Raw genomic sequence first — 9,411 nt, 5'->3', positions numbered from 1 at the left:
TTGAAAAACAAATTTGGCAATGAACCTTATGGCTGAGATTTCTGGGAGTATGTGACTACCTAGCAACGCCGTACACTTCGCCTTTGAATCAGGTCACCCCTCCTTTAGAACTTTTGGAATACCGTTTCATCAAACAACTGTTACTAAACTGGAATGGGTCACATGAAACAAAACAAATTCATTAATAAAACAAGTGCAGGAGCAATTACAATAGGGAAATAAGTTCAATGGACTTCGACATTAAAAAGAAAATAAAGAAAATACATCAAAAGAAAAATGACTGAAAGTAAAATACAAAGCAGAAAATGCTAATCCATCAGTAGATCAGCCCATGTTCACATCATCATCCGAGTGTCCAGCCCCCGGTGTCCTTAATCCTTCAAAGATGCCATCCCCTTGATCTTGCTCGGTGGCATTGAAATCATCAGTAATTTCCCTCCTCATGCGCAGCCCATACTCTTCTTGATGTGTAAAATATTGCTCCATGCGCTCACGGGAGCCTCCAAACCTCTCATAGGACCCACTAATCGGACCCATATTCAATTGAGCCTCCGCAGCAAACGCAGCTGAGAACCTAGGACGGTTCACCCACAGCTGGTCCGAAGTCTCTGTCATACCAAATCTCTCCCTCCTCAGTTTCTCAACCCAACACTCCTCCAGCGGTTGAACATTCAGCCATTCATTAAGGGCTTCAGGGCTAAAATCAATTATCTTTCCCCAAACAAAAGATTGAAAGGGTGTATCAGAAACCCGTGCATTTGCAAAGAATTCGACGATCACGGTTTTGTTGTTCGCTTCACCGATCATCTCATTCAACTTCGTCCACCCTCTCCTTCGTAATTCAGCCTCAAAGAACGGATACTTAACAAGCCTTGTGAAGTCAAACTTTCTCTCCCCCACAACTTCAAAACTTTTCATTGATTGGTGGAACTCTTGGGCTTGGTCATTGATGAAATGAATGGCGTTTTCGGGTGGTTCGGATGCGGCACGAGGGCGTTTGGCTTTGCTTGTGGATGGCTTGGGGTTGGTGGCTTTCTTTGAGCGGGTGTTTCGTGGGTTGGAGGCCATTTGTGGTTAAGGAAGATGGTGAAAGGAAAGTTTTGTGAAGTTTGGGAAAATTGTGAAGGACTGTGAATGATAATGGTTTGGATTGATGAATTTGTGGTTGGATTGTGGTTTGATGATGTTTAGGAAGTGATAAAGTAGATGAAGATGGAAGAGATTCGTGAATGGGAAGTCTAGGGAAAGTTTGGTAAAGAAAAGTACGAAGAATGGAATGAAAATGATGATGAACAGTGAGGTTTTTATAGGCTGAGGAGGAAAATCGCGCCGCGGCTAATATCAGGCGTGCCGCGATTTCCTCAAAACAGGGAGTTTGGTTCTTTGCTTGTGAAAATCGCGCTGCGGCCATATACAGGCGCGGCGCGATTTTGGTCAAACAGGGAGCATGTTTTGCTTCCTCAGGCCAAAAATTTTGTTTTCTTGAAAAATGCCTGAGTTCCTTTAATTTCTGAAAAACTTTTGAGGAGAGAATCATGCAAGACATCAGTACCTTGCATGATTTTCTTGGCAGGAGGTATACTTGAACAAATTTTTAGACTTTCCTGCCTTGTATTAAAAGAAAAGAAAAATATTTGTGTGTTTTTGTTTTTGAAAGCAATAAAATCATACCTGAAAATTAAACAGTGGGTTGCCTCCCACCCAGCGCTTTCTTTTACGTCATTGAGCTTGACGCTTCAACCACTGTTAGGGTGGCAAATATGTCAGAAAGAATATATCATTCTTCTTCTTCCTCTTGTTTGGTAGGAATTCCATGAATTTGTAGCAAAGAAATAGATGCTCCCATGCTCTCATTGTTAAACCTTTAGAGTTTAAGCTCTCCCACCATAGAGAAGGACGTGCATCCATCTGCACACGAGTGATTTCCTCAACCTCCGTTGGTTCAGACTTCGGGAAAATATCAACACTCCTCACTTTGGGTTTTTCTTCCACCTCAACCTTGTGACACTCACTCTTCATCTAAACCAGCTTCCTCTGAGACTCATGTGCTTTCTCAACAAGATCACCACACTGAACATCAAACTTCTCAAATGAAACTAGATTTGACACCAAGAAGTCATCTAAAATATTCTGAAGTTGAGTATTGTAATAGATGTTGATCACCTCTTTCTTCCCTTCACCATCACTACCTGGTTGATTCGCCTCATAATGACCACAACTCGAGATTTTGTTGTCCAAAATTTTGATCTTAAAAGATAGCATATATTTTTCATACTGCAACTTAGCAATCTCTTCTGTGTCGTAGAGGAGTACCCTGTCTATCATAACTGCAAAACTTGGATAAACTTTTCAGTAGCACAGTACAATGAGAAGAAAACAAAGAGCATAATATTTTTTTATTTTTTTTATAAATATATATACAAAAATATAAAAGACAGAAATCCTAAATAATAACGTGATTGCCTTGTTGAAATAATTCAACAGTCCCCGGCAACGGCGCCAAAAACTTGATAGACGTTTGGCAAGTGCACCAAATACTATCGAAGTAGTAAAAATATCGATCCCACGAGGACTGTTTTTAACTTCAATAATTCAATCGCGTTATAAAAATAGGATGTATAAAAGTTTATTTTGTTTTGCCACTAGGCAGTAGATTTGGTTTGATTTTAATTAAATCAAGTAACAGAAAATAAAGATTTGATTACGAAAATATGAGAGAAAGATGAGATCAGATCCGTCGAATCCTCTAAGGTCCCCTAATTGGTCTACTGCACCTATTTGTTATGAATCCTTTTCTAATTTACGATGATTAACAAAATAGCCCTAATCAATCCCTTGAGTTAGGACCCTCTTCTTAAACTACAGCCCCTAATTCCTTAGGTGGTCTAATAATTCTTGAAGGTTTTACCGAACGTTAACCTATTATCACTAACAAACGATTATCTATTCCTAGACTAACCCTGTTTATTAGAACAATTCAATTAGGTCTAAGTTGAAAGCCATGGTCAGTGGTCATTCATTCTCACGAAATCAAGTTATATGTGATCAAGATATAAAAAGCATTAAGAACAATTGAATTGAATAAACTAGAATTGAATTCATAAACAAAATAGAGTTTCACAGCAACATGTGTCAATTAGGGTTACAAAGATTCATCTCGGATCTAATCTCTAAGAGATTTAGCTACTCATAATTGAGTTTACAAATAGCATAATCAATGAAAGAATTAAAACATACATAAACTGGGTTAGAGATGATGAAATCCTCTCCGCTGCAGCCTTCTGGGTGTTAAAATCGCACTTTCGTTCTCCAAAATCGTAACCCTTGTTCTTCAACTTGAGTGCAGTATTTATAGGCAAATAACAAACTGCCAGCACAAAATCGCGCCGCGCCACTTTTTAGCCGCGCCACGATTTTGCCTTTACAGAACATAGTGAATTTTTCAACAAAAATCGCAGCAAGGCTGTAAATTGGAGCAGCGCGATTCTTCTTGGCATTACACCAGTTTTTCATCATTTTGCACTCCAAAACAGCTTAAATTGCATCAGAACTCTATCAAAATGTCACAATAAGTCCCTAATATTACGTAATGACAGGATGTCATCAGTAAACATTCAACCCAACTGACATCTTATTCCAAAACATAAGCCCTCAACAAATCTTCCAAACTCTGAATAGTCCTCTCCGTCTGACCATCAGTCTGGGGATGATAAGCAGAACTCAACCTCAACTTAGTCCCCAAAGCAGCTTGCAAACTCTCCCAAAACTTAGAAGTAAACCTCGGATCCCGATCTGACACAATACTAGAAGGAACACCGTGCAATCTAACAATCTGCTCAATGTAGACCTCAGCCAACTTAGCCACAGACATACCGGTCTTAATAGGAATAAAATGTGCCGACTTCGTCAACCGATCAACAATCACCCAAATAGAATCAAAACCCTTAACAGTCTTCGGCAACGCTCCAACAAAGTCCATTGATATACTATCCCACTTCCACTCTGGCACAAACAACGGTTGCATCAAACCCGACGGTTTCTGATGTTCAATCTTAGACTTCTGACAAACCAAACAAGCATACACAAACTCTGTAATATCCTTCTTCATTCCAGGCCACCAAAACAACTTCTTCAAATCCTGATACATCTTAGTCGCTCCTGGATGAATACTCAAACTACTTCTGTGACCTTCTTCCAAAATCTGCTTCTTAAGCTCAAGTACACTTGGCACACAAACACGATCACGAAACATCAAAACACTGTTCTCATCCAATCTAAAGTTTCCACCTTTGCCTTGATTAACCAACACCACTCGATCTACAAGTTCCAAATCTTCCTTCTGACCATTCTTGATCTCCTCCAGAATATTACTTGTCAGCTTCAACATTCCCAACCTCACACCATCCGGCGTCAACTCACTAACCAAACTCAAATCTCAAAATTGCTCAATCAACTCCAACTCTTTCACCATCAAAGCAGACATATGCAACGCTTTTCTACTCAAAGCATCAGCAACAACATTGGCCTTTCCAGGATGATAGCTCAACTGGAAGTCAAAATCCTTAAGATACTCCAACCATCTCCTCTGCCTGATATTCAACTCTTTCTGGTCAAACAAATACTTCAAACTCTTATGGTCACTAAACACTTCAAACTTAGAACCATACAGGTAATGCCTCCAAATCTTCAACACATACGCAACAGCCGCTAATTCCAAGTCATGAGTCGGATAATTCTTCTCATGCACTTTCAACTGCCTCGAAGCATAAGCCACAACCTGACGATTCTGCATAAGCACACCACCAAGACCCATCTTAGAAGCATCACAATACACTACAAACGATTCCTTCGGATTCGGCAAAATCAACACTGGAGCTGACGTCAACCTCTTCTTCAACTCTTGGAAACTCTTTTCACACTTAGCATCCCAAACATAAGCTTGTCCTTTCCGAGTCAATTGCGTCAATGGCAACACCAACTTAGAGAATCCCTCAATGAACCTCCGATAGTAACCTGCCAATCCAAGAAAGCTTCTAACCTCAAATACGGACTTAGGTGATTCCCACTGCAACACTGCATCAACCTTCGACGGATCCACGGCAATACCACCTTTAGAAATCACATGACCAAGGAAACTCACTTCCCGCAACCAAAACTCACACTTCGACAACTTAGCAAACAACTTATTCTCCTTCAAGACTCCCAACACAATCCTCAAATGCTCGGCATGCTCTTCTTCGGACTTCGAATACACCAAAATATCATCTATAAACACCACCACAAAACGGTCCAGAAAAGGATGAAATATCCTATTCATATATTCCATGAAGACACCTGGCGCATTAGACACTCCAAATGGCATCACAGAATACTCATAGTGTCCATACCTCGTTCTGAACGCAGTTTTGGATATATCTTCCGCCTTTACTCTAATCTGATGATATCCTGATCTCAAATCAATCTTGCTAAACACCTTCGCACCAACCAATTGATCCATCAAATCATCAATCCTCGGAAGCGGATACCGATTCTAGATTGTCACCTTGTTCAACTGCCGATAATCCACACACAACCTCATGCTTCCATCTTTCTTCTTAACCAACAACACAGGAGCTCCCCACGGAGAAACACTCGGCCTGATAAACTGTTTCTCGAGCAACTCTTCCAACTGTTTCTTCAACTCACCCAATTCTGATGCAGACATCTGATAAGGCGCAATCGAAATAGGACTCGTTCCAGGCACCAAATCAATTGCAAACTCAACCTCTCTCTCCGGTGGTAACTCGGTAATGTTGTCCGGAAAAACTTCTGGAAATTCTTGCACTACCGGCAAATCACCAACTCCTTTCTCACTACTCTCCTTCAAGGAAGCAAACATCATGAACACACTAGCTTCACCGTCCAAAGACTTCTTCACTTGCTCAGCGGTCAAAAACCTTCTACCTTCCTCAACTACCGGCTAAGAAAACGTTACACTCTTGGTCAAACAATTAATGTTAACACCAAAAGTCAACATCCAATCCATACCAAAAATAACGTCCATATGCTTCAACGGAAGACACACAAGATCCAACTCAAAATCAATAGGAACCTTAACACAAACCATATCCAACTGAGCCTCTGCAGCCAAAGATACCTTCCCTTGCCAGACCCAACGAACCTGAAGCAACCTGCTACTCCCCCACTACGCTCAAACCCACCTAAAAGAACGGAACAACACAACAAGTACCGACAGTACTCCCGTACATGTCGCATACAACAGGAAATTCAACGGGTTTTGGTCTGGACAAGACCGACCACGGCTCTGATACCAACTTATAACATCCTATTTCTATTAAGCGGTAAAACGCGCGAATACATCAGAAATATTCTAGAAATAGATGCTACGTCTCACAAACAAACCAACTAATGTCATGCATTTATATAATATTTCAACGGTCACAGCAGAATTCAAATCATAAACTTCAACATATACATGCCATGGTCAAATATATCCTCATATGACAATACTTCAAATCCGACAAGTGGACAATAGCAATAACATAAGCCTAATCAGAGCCTAGATACTACGACACTGACACGACAACGGAGAAAGCTCCCGTCGTCCAAACATCCAACAAGCAAACTCACCAAGCGTCTAGTCCTGCACAACGTCTACCCATCCATACAGACAGGTAGGCGGTCGAAACCACTGGGGGTAAGTATTACATTAATCATAATCAAATCATAATGGACAGATGTACAAATATAAAAGAGTTCATAGATATTTACATACATGTCCAACATCAACTTTCAATCATATAAGCAATACAAGTTCACACTTACCACCCATCATTAACAATCACAAACGTAACCATTTGACAATTAAAGTTATGCAATGCGCCTAGACTTGACACATATATGCATGTGGTACCAGATCAACAACAATAGATGCCAACTGAACATCTAAGTAAGAGTACACCTCCTCTTACTATGTAAAAGTACACCTCCTTTTACATTTCAACAACAACAATAACATGGTATGATGCATGGGCATATAGCAATGACTCGATAATGCACAACTCCAACATAACAACTATCAAAACAATGTAAAAGTACACCTCCTTTTACATTTCAACAACTCAACAACATTGCATTATCAAGAATCATGCCCATACATTCAACAATCACATCTCACATAAAATTCATCAACATTCATCAACATCCTTTTACAATTCATTTCCATTTACATCACATAAATCAAGTAAAATGGAATAACACAACAATTTATGATAAACATCATTCTCAACCTTCCACAATCATTCAAACACAATTATCTAGTCATATGTGACCATTCACAAAAGATTCATAAGACTTTAGTTCATCAAGGTTCATTTCTACTAAGTTCGTCTCCAAAAGTCACCATTTAAAAATAATAGAAGTTATGAACCCAAACCAATTCTACAAGCTCAATTGCCTATGCCATGTATTCTCATAAGTCACTTATGTGTGCAGTAGAGGTTACAAAAGCATTTCATCGGCCACACATGAAGAATTCCCAAAAATCACGAAGTTCGTCTCTTGGCATCATTTTGCAAAACCAATTCAATTCCCAAAACAAAACCAAGTTAGACCCAAGCTATGATACTCTTAGAAGCTTAATTATAAACTGATTGAGTAAGGTTAGGTGTTTGGAATCCATTGGTATGCTTAAAAGTACGCAAAAATACAAAAAAACAAGGTTTTGGGATTCTGCAGAACTGACACGGTCGCGTGGTCAGGACACACGGTCGTGTGGTCCCTTACAGGGGACTCTGACACGGTCGTGTACTCCAGACACACGGTCGTGTCATTCCACCAGTACAGCAAAAATGCAATTTTACGTTTTCGGGCATAAAATCTTGTTTTCGAATCCGATTTTAGTTCCGTTTTTGCCAATGCATTCCTAACACTTAAACCATACAAACCACACTTGGAAACTTGACATTTCAACATTAAAACAACTTAATCAACTCATCCCAAAATGACTTATTTTGTAAAAGCTCTTAAAATGACTTTTACTCAAAAACTCATTTTCTTCCCAAAATGATTTCTCTCCAAAACCAAGTGATTAAAACAGAAAATCATACCATTCTAACCATTCTAACAATCTTCTTAATTCATTCAACATCATCAAAATCAAACTCCTTCATTATCAACCCATTTTTACAAAAGTTGTAAAATCACTACAATTCAATCACAACAATACTTTCACCAACACCCAAAGCATAAATTGATGAGAACATCGTAGCACAACAACAACTACATCATATAATCATGATCTCACCATCATTCAACAACACAACCAATCATAAATTCATCAATAATTCATCAACAACAACATCTCTCAACAACAACAACAACAATCAATCATGGGTTCATCACAATTCATCAACAACAACATCTCTCAACAACAACAACAACAATCAATCATGGGTTCATCACAATTCATCAACAACAACATCTCATGTCATCAATTTTTGGGCAAAACACAAAGCATACATATGTACATGGTTTAAGCTTGCAATTTCATCATCAACAACTCAATTAACATTCAATTTACATACTCAAACATTGCATCACAACTTAAGCACGAATTTACCAATTAATTCCACCATAATCAATTATTCAAATAAGCCCTCAAGTAAAGAATTAGGGTAGAAGCTACAACTAAGTGATTATGAGTAAAGACTAACCCCCTTACCTCTAACACCAAGAATCCTTAATTCAAGCTTCAATTTAGCTCCTAGATGGTGAATCTCCCTCTTGCCTCTAACCCTTGTTCTTGCTCTTCCCTCTAGTTTCTATCTCTTCTCTTCTCCAATGAAATGAAATGAAAATGTTGTAACCCTATCTCTTCTCACTAACATTAGTTTATAAAGGCTCACTTAATGGGCTTATCTCACAAACCTTAATGGGCCTAACCCATTTCTAATTCAACCTCAAAAATGTTACTACTCACTTACCGGTAAAATACAACACTAACGGTCACTTAACGGTAATTAAAATAATTACTACACCCTCTCTAGTAACCTGGTAAAATAACAACTTCCACTAAACACTAAAAAAAATAACTTTCTGCAAAATTACAAAATTGCCACTGCCCTCAAAATGACCAAAATGCCCCTAAGTCCAAAATGACTAAAATACCCTTCTACACCGAATTCTACGAATCCCAACCAAAAATACACACAGAGGCAAATAATCACATAAGAGCACATATAACACACATAAATAAATAATAAAATAAAACTAGCGAAAATCGGGCTGTTACAACACCAAGATTCTCTAACCCAAGCCTCAATTTAGCTCCTAGATGATGAATCCCCTCTTGCCTCTAACCCTTGTTCTTGTTCTTCTCTCTAGCCTCTATCTCTTCTCTTCTCAAATGAA

This window comes from Medicago sativa, chromosome 6 (genome assembly GCF_051527215.1).
Source record: "Medicago sativa cultivar Bolivia chromosome 6, Bolivia_mono, whole genome shotgun sequence".
Classification (NCBI taxonomy): Eukaryota; Viridiplantae; Streptophyta; class Magnoliopsida; order Fabales; family Fabaceae; genus Medicago; species Medicago sativa.
Note: the sequence above shows the minus strand (reverse complement) of the source record.